The 12,600-nt window shown below is 35.9% G+C and overlaps 1 protein-coding gene, 1 long non-coding RNA gene and 1 other non-coding gene across 6 annotated transcripts in view; 2 read left to right on the top strand and 1 right to left on the bottom strand.

Annotated features, from left to right (window-relative positions):
• Positions 1–12,600, bottom strand: part of FBXL17 (F-box and leucine rich repeat protein 17) — a 497,785-nt gene that overhangs the window by 195,835 nt on the left and 289,350 nt on the right. The gene's annotated exons all lie outside the window — the stretch shown is intronic.
• On the top strand, positions 2,342–6,570 carry LOC147584232 (uncharacterized). The gene is made up of 2 exons (XR_015243950.1): positions 2,342–2,702; positions 6,366–6,570. It is a non-coding gene; the product is annotated as an uncharacterized LOC147584232 (long non-coding RNA).
• Positions 4,596–4,701, top strand: LOC112861774 (U6 spliceosomal RNA). The gene has a single exon (XR_003223674.1). It is a non-coding gene; the product is annotated as a U6 spliceosomal RNA (small nuclear RNA).

Here is a 12,600-nt window from a genome sequence, read left to right as displayed (position 1 = left end):
CAATACAGGTTCATAAAAGAAAAGTTAGAGTTCAGGAAAATAAAAAGAGAAAAAAGAAATAATCCTATGAGTCTAATGCAGTCACCAGTCACTGCTTATATATTTCCTCTTATTGTTTTCTAATAATGTAGCTTTTTGTGTTTGTGTATGTGTGGGTTTTTCTCTCTTTTATCTCATACACTGTTGGAGACACAATGTTATATCACGCTGTTTTCAGTTAGTATGTCAAGAAACATTTTACACCCAAAGCATGCATTTCTGTTTTATTTAAAGTTCATTTTTTCATTTCAAAAAATTGCTTTATCCATCACAGTGGAAAGTTGACATTCCCCAGAACTTTGTCATTTGTCCTACAGACTGTTCCCCAATGGCTTGAGAAATGATGGTGATGGTCTTATTTGGAACACTCTGAGAAAAGGAGATGCTGCAATGAATTGGTTATCTAAACCTAGAGAGGCACCATCATTTCTCCTAGTCAGCTATTCAAGAATTTAGCCTCCTGTCTCATTTACAAGCAAGTCTGAGGTGAGGTTCAGTACAAAGCATAGGCCATTCAGTAATCTTAGTTTAATGTGGCTTTTAAAGACCTGAACTGTCAATCCCCTACCTTCACGGCCTCTCATTCTACTGTTTTCACTTGAGGAGATAAGAAGCCCAGTCTTTGAACTATATTCCTAATCTGTCACAGTCGTGAGTGAATGATCTGTATGTGTACCCACAATGCAACCATGTATTGGAAATTCCTTCATGCATGCATTCATTGAAATGAATAAAATTCTTTCCTAAGTTTAAGAAAATAGGTAAGACAAAAATCAAACAAAGAGGGAAACTAAATTGAAAAGTTGATGGAAGGAGCAAACCCTTGCTTTTAAAATGATGTAAATATGAAACAGGCATTTATAACAGATATGTCTTTCTTGTTTTCCCTGCCATTCTCCTGCATAAAAAGCAACAGTGATTTTTTAAAACAGTTTGCTATGAATAAAATTTATCATCTACTGATGCATTATTTCTCACTTTCTTTTTCATATTATCTCTCAGAGATAAATGGCAATAACAAAGACATTAAAATGACACTAAGAACAGCTTTTTATAGTTTTAATTATTTTTTCCTTTTTGGCAATAAAAATGATGTGGTATGTTTGCATGTGTTATATATTGAGAAGCAATAATACTGTTTAAATATTCATAATTGTGGAGATAGTTTTTACTTGATATTTTAAATATGAAATAGATTGCTTCTGGTCCCTAATATTACGGCCCTGTTTATTAATATATATTGCAGGCACACCTATATTTATGTCAGTCAATCATTTACCATGCTCTTTATTCTACTCTGAAGTATTCTCCACACAGATAATATTCTTTTATGGGTCCATCAAGTTTCACTTTCTGAGAAATAACTTCACAATTTCTAATGTAGATAATGAGCACTCATTTTCCTACTTCTCTTGGAATCTGAGCTCATTTTAGTCTATGAAATAAAAACTAAACTTCAGGGCAAGGGAGATCCTGATGGGTGGCAAACAACATGTGCACCCAGCCCTCCAACAGTCACAGAGCAGACATGGCATCTATGGGTGGGTGCCCAGCGGGGGCATGGCAGGCCTCTTGAGGATGACACTTCACCTGGGTCGGCAAAGTTGGGACCTAGTCCTCAGTACTCCAGGAATGATTTTGTGCTTTTAGGGAAACTGAGAAGTCTATCTGGGATACACTCATGAAAACTCAACTCCTATAATGCTACCTTACCAATTTAAAATGACACCTTTCTGAAATGCAAGCGGACTCCCTGGCCTGGTCAGATGGGTGCATTCTCCCCCACATGGAAACTTACAGGTCAGAGTTTGTGAGATGGACAGTTAGACCTAAAGGGCTTGGTGTTCTTATTTCAGGGTTCCTGGGCTTAACAGTTTGGGGCAGTCTTCCTTCCCGCACCTTTCTTCCATCAAAGGTTCTCACCTGGCCTGCTTCTTTTTACTTTTAATTTTAAACATCCTATCTATTTTTAGATATATATTTTAAGAGAGATTACATTTAAATGATACAGCTGTAAGACAGTGAAAATGAAGTCAGACTCCCCCACTCTTCTATCCCTAAATGCCCTGTTTCTCTCCTTGGAGGCTAGCTATCTACCCTTTAGCAATTTCATGAATAGCCTTCCACAGATAACCTATGCATTTACAAATATACGCCATATGTGTGTATGTGTATATATACATGGGTAAGTTATATATATACATATTCATATGTATGTGTATATATATAGTTTGTCTCCCATAAATAGCAGTGCATACATGCTGTTTCTGCATTTCACTTTTTTTTTTTTTTTTCTTTTTTAATAGCTGAGTCACAAGATCATTGGGAGAACTTTTCTTTGGACATTTTACCAACTTCTGTCTGTTTTGTTTTTGTTTTTTTGTGTGTTTTTTTTTTTGTTGTTGTTATTTTGTTTTGTTTTTTGTTATTTGTTTTTTTTGTAGAGCTACCCTGATTGTGTTTTTGTCCTCTAACTATGTCTTAGATAAATTTAGTTCTCCTTCTACTGGTGTCTTGGGCTTTTCTTTACTTATTCCTTTTCTGTCTTTGACAGTTAAATACTTGGACTTTATCCCCTGAGATGTATCTACTTATCAAGACAAGTTCTGCAGGAGAAATATCTAAATCAACCTCCAATATTAGTGGGACCAGAAAGTCTGATGGTAATTTCCCAGTGATCTTTCAGTTCTTTTTTTTTTAACCTGAATAAAAAAACATGCTTATAAATTACTTACATAGTTGGACTATATACCTCTCTAGGTATCTTTGACTAGAAACTAATTTCAGCTTTTAAGAGGCCTAGACCATCTGAGATCATTCTTTTAATCCTAATGAAAATGTATAATGCCTAAAAGAAAGATGCATTTTACTTTTAAACTTCTCATATAGAACTTGTTAGTTTTACATTGTACATACAAATAACACATACAGTAAGCATCCTTAAATATTATTTTACACACATGGTTATTTGTTAGATAAGTACCTCAAAGTAGAATTCCAGGTCAAAAGGTATACACATTTTTTATTTGGAAAGTATTGCCAAGTACTTTCTCATATTTTATAATGGTAAAAACTTGAAATTCGAAAACACAATGTAGCAATTGACCCTTTCCATGTTGTGACTATAGAATGATTTACTATGAATTTTTACAGAGGAGGAAGACAATTCAAAATTAATAAATTCTGCTTCTAGTTAACCTCTTACTCTCGAAGCTAATAATTCAAGGTATATGTTTGATTCCTACCCCTAGATAGGAAAACAAGAAAACTACTTGGATTGAACCTGAAAGAAAGGATTTTAAATCTCAGTTTTAAAAGAGTCCTTCTTTCCAGTAGCCTTCAAATTGTAGGGCAAAATTCCTCTCAAGGAAGAGGTGATGAGGAAAAAAAAAGAAAAAGGAAAAGAAAAAAAATGAGAAAAATGAAATAAAACCACCAGGACTTGAGCTAGAAATCCTATGGTTACCAATACATCTCATATGAGAAAGGAAGGGCTACCAAAGAAAAAATGGACAGTACCTGAGGAACGAATGGCTTCATAAGGAGACAGAGAACTACTGAAAGTCAGGTTCCTGGCAGGGATTTTTACTTTATACCGTTGCTGATGAGAACGTCTTCCAAATGCTAAGAAGGGAAAGAATGGAAGAGAAACTGGGCAGACCTAGGCTCTGAAACTCAAAATGCTTTTCCTGGGGGACATCATGAAATTGATTATAAGGAGGGTTATGAAATCTTAGAAATCACTCAAAGTCTGCAAACTACTACTGTTTGTTATTAACTAAGTCGCTATGTTGGCCAATGAAAGAAGCATTTTAAATCTCTAAGACATAATAACCATTAATGTTAATTTATTTAACAGGTAAGTTAAATATATAGATTATCTTTTAAATCTTTTTTTACTTAAGAAGGCGCCTGGGTGTCTCAGTCAGTTAAGTGTCTGACTTCAGCTCAGGTCATGATCTTGCAGTCCATGAGTTTGAGCCACGTGTCAGGCTGTGTTGACAGATCAGAGCCTGGAACCTGCTTGGATTCGGTGTCTCCCTCCCTCTCTGCCCCTCCCCTGCTCAGTCTCTCTCTCTCAAAAATAAATAAAAATTAAAAAAAAAAAAGAAGAAGTTTGGCATATAGGGGTACCCAGGTGGCTCAGTTTGTTGTGCAACTGATTTGATTCCAACTCTTGATTTCAGCTCAGATCGTGATCTCATGGTCATTAGACTGAGCCCCACAACAGGCTCCACACTAGGTGTGGAACCTGCTTGAGATTCTCTCTCCCCCCATCATTGCCCCCCCATTCTCTCTTTCTCTCTCTCTCTCTCTCTCTCTCTCTCTCTCCCTCCCTCCCTCTCTCAGAAGAAGAAGAAGAAGAAGAAGAAGAAGAAGAGGAGGAGGAGGAGGAGGAGGAAGAGGAGGAGGGGGAGGAGGATGAAGAGGAAGAAGGAGAAGAAGCAGCAGTAGTAGTGGTAGTAGTTTGGCATATATACTTGGCCTGGTCTCATGCGTACATGTACATGACCCCACCATCGTATCACATACTTAAAATAAAAGCATTGATCATAGTGCTTGCTTCGGCAGCACATATACTAAAACCGAACAGTACAGAGAAGATTAGCATGGCCCCTGCACAAGAATGACACGGAAATTTGTGAAGCTTCCATGTTTTTTTTTATATATACAATGGAATACTACTTGGCAATGAGAAAGAAGGAAATCCTGCCATTTGCAGCAACGTGGATGGAACTGGAGGTATTATGCTAAGTGAAATAGGCAGAGAAAGACAGATACCATATGTTTTCACTCATATGTGGATCCTGAGAAACTTAACAGAAGACACTGGGGGAGGGGAAGGGGAGAAAGAAAAAAAGTTACAGAGAGGGAGGGAGGCAAACCATAAGAGACTCTTAAATACTGAGAACAAACTGAGGGTTGATGGGGGTTGGAGGAGAGGGGAAAGTGGATGATGGACATTGAGGAGGGCACCTGTTGGGATGAGCACTGGGTGTTGTATGGAAAACAATTTGACAATAAATTATATTTAATTAAAAAAAAAGCATTGATCATAGTAATTATAATCTCCATTCTAAAGTGACTTCAAACAACTGTATAATTCTTGGGAACTATAATGCAATCTTTTAAATTAACTATATATGAATTTTCCTGAATAAAGCAGGTTTCAAGTGTATAATTTGTATCTAAAATTTGAGGCCAGTGTGAAAACTTTAAAGTGTTCTTTTCATTATGTATCATTTTGGAAAGTGAACAACTGCAATTTTTCTCCATTTTATTATCTGCTTTATAAACTTGGATATTTTCACAAGGCTATCACCTGTTTTATAATTACACTGTTTACCTGAAGTAGGATTTAAGAATTTCTCACTTTTATTCTCAGTTATTCAAAACACAACATATATGCCTTTAGAGTATGGTTTTCTGATTCATATATGGAAGTAAATGAGATAATTATATCTTACATTAAATAAAGCACTGGATCTTGAAAATAAGCACTGAGCATATAAGTGTAAAATCTAAATAAGCATTTAAAGCAAAAATAAATTTTACAAATGGATTATTTAGTTTATCTTCTAAAAAAATAAATTATTAATTTTCTTCTTAGATGTACAATAAAGCAAGGTCATGGTATCATATAACTCTGAATCTAGACTATGTTTTAAATAGATGTCCTAAAAGACATAACTAGATTATATCTCATTGAATAGGTATTCTAAAAGGAAAGTGGTGGAGATCAGTAATAATTTAAATAACAGAAAAACTTGTTATCATAAGAATGTGGGGGGGAGCGTTATATACTAACTAGACGGTCTGTCTGAGTCATGTAAAATAGACAATACCTACCTCTTATGATTACATTGTTATATGTGTACTTTTTAAAACCTTCCATCCAGGACCATATATATCATTGCATTCCTATTAGCAGGCACCAAATCTCATAAATATTAGCAGCTCAATAAATGATCATTCACTGAATACTGAATAAATGAATTGACTATAACATTCAAGTTTCAGTTAAAACATGCAAAGGCACTCCTAAAGTAAGTGGTAAAATAAGAAAAAATACTTTTTTATGTGACTAGAAAGTGAAAACTTAAAGGAATAATTATAATCACTAGAAAATTAGTTTCTGTAATCTTCGAGCTTAAGGGCCTCTACGTTCCATGAGCCCTTCTAAGGCCTGGGAGCAATCCTTGCATTGTATTTGCCTGGTCATATGTTCTCATAAATTTTTTCTATGATATTTTAACTATGACTAAGACTACTGCACATTTAGAATTCAAGTTTTTTGTTTATAATTTTGTGTTTGATTTCTTAAGGAACGGAGGGAAAGTTGTAAACCTGAAGGCTCTACTGACTGGGCTGTGCTCCTCCACAGTTTCCTACCACCCAGAGCCGAATACATCCTTAACACAAGAATTGAAACTGAACCAACAGTGGGTCAGGAAGTCCAGATTTAGTGTACATTCATAAATATTTGTCACTGTTTGTAGAAAAATAAAAATATGACCGATTCTAAGTTAACAGGCGAGCACAGTATTCTGAAATACACTTTATCATCTAACAGATCACGTGGTGAGATTCCAATCATGTATCAGCACGTGTTCTCAAATTGCAGTCTTCTTTACTGGCAATTATGCTTGGACATTTATTGACAGATAACAGCTGCTCTAGTACCTCACTTATTTTACTTCATGTGTTGACATTTCCCATTTCCTCATATTTTCAGAAAGCCTAGAGTACTTGAAGAAAACAGACACTTTGATATTACTTCTTAAATCTTTTATGTTTCATTCAACATGTGAAAATATCATAAAGTTGCTAATTCCTGCCTCTGTGATCTAACATGTCTCATTTAAAAATGTATAGCAATTAAAATACACATATAGCATTCAATTTGCAGTTAAATGTTTTGACATGCATACTCTACCAAAATATCTAAAGTCAACTATCATGAAAACACCGTGAAATACTTTGAGCCAATGATGCTTTTGTTAAAGCACAGCACACAAAAAAAGTTCTCTTTATACAAATAAAATATAAATACTCCTAATTGCTCACAGACTTTTTCTGACAAGTGTTAGTCCAAAACGAATATTTATAGTCTATGCTGAGCAATGAATGCCTGGAAAATAGCATTCACAGTGCAAACACTGACAGTTTTAACCAAAAAAACAAAATAAAACAAAACAAAACAAAAAACAAACAAAAAACCCACACCAAAACAACAAAAAACCCAAAAAGCAAACTTGTACATTGGTGCTAACTAATGGGGCAACTGAAATACTCTCGGCCTTGAAAGGATGTAAGAAAATATTTCAAGAACATCTGATTCCGCTGAAAATAAGATCATTAGATTTCTTCTTAAAACAAACGCCTGAAGGTGTGAGTGTGATATTTTACACCCACACCACACATACACACCATGATCTACAGCAAGGAATATTTTGATCCTTTTCATGTGACATTTTGTTACTTGGGGAGTAGAAGAGAAATATGAAAAACTGACACGGAGAAGATGTCCTAAAATGTACAAATGAATCATGTTTACTGCAGCTACAACATCATTTGTTTTTCCTCCCTGTGCTATGCTATACCTACATTTAATGAGTGATTTTGTATTTTAAAGGGGGAGATATTAAGGATTTAAGGACTTAATTTAACAGTTTGGCTATTCAAGAATGCTTATTTATTCTGAAAATAGAAACCTTAAGGACATACCTTTTTTTAAGTCAAAGAAGATAAGGAATATGAGTGATGTCTGTGTATAAAGAAAGAAAAAGGGAAAATCAGTTTTCAAGGATAATTTTGTGTTATCTCTGCTAATGTGCTTTTGTATATGCATCATGCCAGCAGTATGCATACATAGAAAATAAGGGCTCATAGGACAAAGTCACAAAGAAAATTAACCTCATTAAAAAGCTGGATTTTATAACCTGTAAGTCGGGGTATCACAGAGGTAAATTTAACTTCTTACTGATCATGGAGAAAAGGAAGATTATTTTTCCTGCACCCTCACTGCCCACCTTGGACTGGTCAGTAAAGAAAGGAGTCTTATTGTTTTTTGGGGGGGGGTGGTTTGAAGGGTGTCATGCCCCCACGTAGCTGGAGGAAGAAATGAGAGCTGACGACTCTTTACATATATCTTTCTAATTTCAAAACCTTCCTCATGCAGATGCCTGAAATCAAGTTCTATAGTATTGATAACTGATTTTTTTTTCATTTTATATTCTAGATTACTAGCTATAATTATTTTGAAGTCCTCCAGTGGTCAAATAACAAAACTAATCTGTATAGAATATTCTTACAAAGAGAATTACCCATCTATGTTAGTTGCTTGATTCTTCCTTTATTGCTGTCCTAAGAGGTTTCTTTGGACATATAGCATATATTTCAAATTAAAATATTATGCATTAAAACAGCAGATTAAGTACAAGTATTTCTCCACATAACAGATTTGTATATGAATCTACCAATGTTGGAAAATCTCAGCATAAATTAATATATTCACTATATCATTCCATTTATACTCAGTCAGGTCCTGCAAAGCCAAATTTGGCAAAAGATTCAATAACACATCCAATCACAAGGCTCTGAGCAGGTTAACGATGGTTTTCTTCAGTATTACATTCATCTCCATGAAGTGTGGCTATCTTTGAAAACTCCTGTTAAGTTCAGAGACAGTAACTTTTAAAGATACTCTTAACAGGTCTTCCCTATTACTAAAAATCTTATCTCTCATGCTAGCAAATGCAAAGAGCTTTTCATGATAGCATGAAGAAAGAAATTGCCATAAAATGAAAACTGAAAAATTACACTGTTTTTAAGTCACTGACAGGGTTTATTTCGCAAGGGTACACTTCATCACTACAAATGCTTTGAACCCATCTCACAAGATGTATCTGCTTTCCTGCTGTTGTTTCTATTGCATAAATCAAACCAGTACTCATTAGTGTAAACTCATTAGGGTAAACCAAACCTCAATTGCAAGGATCTCAGCATTTTTGAAAACATAGATATAAAGATATCCAAATTAATGTCACTTAATTAAAAATATATAGTTTGCTTTGGACAGTTTTTACTAACTCTGATCCTTATTATGTGGACTAGTGAGATTAAGGTAATTTAGGGCTGTATAGTTCCAGAGTGCAGCAGAGCATAAAGACCTTCTAAAACAGAGAGGCCCAAACCCATAATAGCCACTACCATGTAACTAACACTGAGAAATGCAATTTTAATTTGCAGCAGGAGCTTAAGGAAACACTTCGGTGTAAATAAAAGTGAATCGTTAAAAAAATAAAAAAAAAATTTAGTAATTTTGCACATGAAGTGGATAAGGCACTTACATAATACTTCCTTTTTAAACCAACGAAATACAGTTTCTTGATGGAGAAAGAGCTGTCTGAGCTAATCAGAATCCAAAGCATCTTGAGATCAAAACAAAAAAATCAATGTGTGAAACATTATGTGCTACTGAGATACAAATGGCATTAGCATCTTAGGTGGCACTGTTGGGACAAATTCAGTCTCCCTGAAATTCCCAAAGTGTAACTTGGCTTTGTTGCCAAAACACACATTTTAATATCCTGTTTTGAAAGTAGAAATGTAGACACTAAGAATTTCATGATCCTACTATACTCAAATGAAGTATATCTGTATGAAGTTTTCAGGTGAAAGGCAATGGAGCACAATCTGTAACAGGAACGACCTGCTTCAAGACTCAGTAACGCTGGAAAAACAAAATTCCATTTGTGTCACATATCTCACGCATAGGCTTGAAATTAGATGGAAAACTGCATCTCACTCCTGGCATCTCCAGTTGTGAAGATGACTTCAGCAAACTGCATGGGTTCCTCTCTGTCCAGTCTCAAGCTAGATCTAAACTGACACAAATCTGATTCCAAGTCACCTTCCTCATCCACAACCCCTGTGAGTAGGTGGGTGGGGACAGTCATTCAGTCCTCTTCTAAACTTGCTTTGATGTCACAGAGGAAGTAGCTCTACTTCTTTGGGGAATATCCTAAGTGATGAGGGAGATAAAGGTGTCTTTTGTTATGTTAATGAGGTGGTTTTTGGTCCTGTGCCCAAGGAAGGGTCTGGCTGCCAGGAGAACCAGCCCTGTGATTGGAGGGCTGTAACTTTCTGTCATTGCCCCACCACACCCCTGGAAGGGGAAAGAGGATGGAATTTTAATCAATTCACAGTGGCCAATGGTTTAATCAATCACGCCTATGTAATGAAGACTCCATAAAAACCTAAAAGTATGGGGTTTGGAGAGCTTCAGGGTTGGTGAACACATGAAGCTTTTGGGGACAGCCATTCAGAGATAGCATGGAAGCTCCTTGCCCTTTCCCGAGACCCTGCCCTCTGCTTCTCTTCCATCTGGCTATTATCTGCTTTTATATATCCAGAGTTATATCCTTGTATAATAAACCAATAATCTAGTAAATAAAATGTTTCTCTGAGTTCTGCGAGCTGCTCTAGCAAATTAATCAAACCCAAGAAGGGGGTTGTTGGAAGGAATCTCCAAGCTACAGCCAGTTGGTCAGAAGCACCGGTAACAGCTGGGCATGCACCTGGCATGTGAAGTAGACTGAGCCCCTCATCTATGGGATCTGATGTTATCTCTGGGTAACTGGTATCAGAATTGAGTTGAACTGCAGGACATCCAGCTGGTGTCAGAGTACTGCTGGGTGTGACAGAGATCCCCAAACACTGAAATTGGTGGTCAACCTTACCTACTCATTCTAGACTTGACCATTTTTTCTCTCTTATTCTTTTGTCCCAACCTTAGTCAGCCTCTCGATGCCTCTGTGTTTCTCAGATTCTAAAAGGAACTTCCCTTATTCTACTTTACTGTGAAATCATCGTCACACATGTTCCTGCCCTTCGTGGTTACAGGCCAAATCATTTACACTTGCTGTCCCTTCTGTTTCTCTTTCATTTACTCCTTGGTACATTCTAATTCAGTTTCTCTTCCCTACATTTTAGAGTACAACTCCAGTAAAATTGCCTATCACAGAATTTCCTAAATCAAAAATCTAGAACAGAATCTCATCTTAACACAACTTCCACAATGTCCGGATTTGCCAAAACTCATTGATGAAACTGTCTTCTCCCGGGCAGCCATCAGATTGGTTCTTTTCCTATCTTCCTGATTATTCTGAGTTTCCTAACACAATGTTGGAGATGCTTCCTCAGCTCCCTTGAATGGAGTGACCTTATCTATTGCAAGTGATGGGTACATGACTCTGCCTGAATGACTCCCAAATGCATCCCAGGCCCTGAGCTTTATTCTTAATCTTTATGCCCTCAACACATCTCTACATACACTTTGAGATTCAACTTCTCTGAAACCCGTTCATCATCTTTATCTCCTTATACTTCAACCTAGATAAAGCTTTAGACAGCTCATTTGAAAAAAATCTAATGAGTTTTAAAAAATCTTATTAACACCCCAAACTCTCACAATACATTGTATAAATGAGAGAGCTATTACTACAAATCAAGTACGACCAACAGCAAGTCAAAAACAGTTACACAGTCATGATCTGCAGAAACTCTCCCAGAAGGTATGACATGGAAGTCCTCAGCCATATCTTGATCCCAACCACTAATAACACTTTCTAACTCATCCCTCATTAACTCTTTTGCATTAGAAACATTTGAGATGTCTAGAGCCAAGCTAAGGGGCACTCAGCATCTCTCTCAACATGAAATATGTTGCTTTTAGTGGAAAGATGTTAGGGAGCTAAACAAAAGGACCTCATCTTAAGTGAAAAAGATAAAGGTATATAGGCTCATGTCCATAAAATTATTGAAATACATATGCTTATTTAATGATAGCCTGCTTTCACTTACACATATTTTTGCTTCAGGAAGAACACTTTTAGTCGTCAAGTTACAAGAGTTAGAAGGCCAGTAAGGCAATATTTTAACGATATTTCATGGTAATAGCTGGTTAAATGGCAGAGTAAAGAGGATAAAACGAAAAATGAAAAATTCTGTGTATATATTCCTACATTGAATAGCACCAAATATAGGACAAACTACACTTAATGGGTAAAGATTGAACTACATTGGCTTTGAAATTTAGACCTAAAGTACAAGGGGTGAAGAGAACAGTATTTTAAATAGTTATTACCACCTTACTTTTTGTAGCAGCTGTGAAGACTTGAGACACAAGTAAAATGAAAGAAAATGTTACTCGTGAATGTAATTACTACCAGTTATAAAGTATTATGTGTAGGGACGTAAATTGAAGTCAAAACCTATCATGAAAAATATTACACATGAGGAAATGAAAGATAACCAAAATTGAAAAATAAATAAGTAATTAACCTGCTCTACCTGAAGGCTTAGGAGATGATGATGACTAAACAATACGGAGGCTTTACATCATAAGCAAGTTTCCCTCTAAATCCCACACAAGAAGGCTCTTACTATGGAAAGCATTCAGCACTATATTTATAATGCATTTTCTATACTTAGACTGACATAGATATAAATTCTTACTGAGGATTAGGTCAATCTCATGAAACAGGCTCCAGAATT

The sequence above is a fragment of the Puma concolor genome, chromosome A1 (genome assembly GCF_028749965.1).
Source record: "Puma concolor isolate L17-30 chromosome A1, mPumCon1.1.hap2, whole genome shotgun sequence".
NCBI classification, from domain to species: Eukaryota; Metazoa; Chordata; class Mammalia; order Carnivora; family Felidae; genus Puma; species Puma concolor.
The sequence above is the reverse complement of the archived record's forward strand: the minus strand, read 5'-3'. Positions and strand labels throughout refer to the sequence as shown.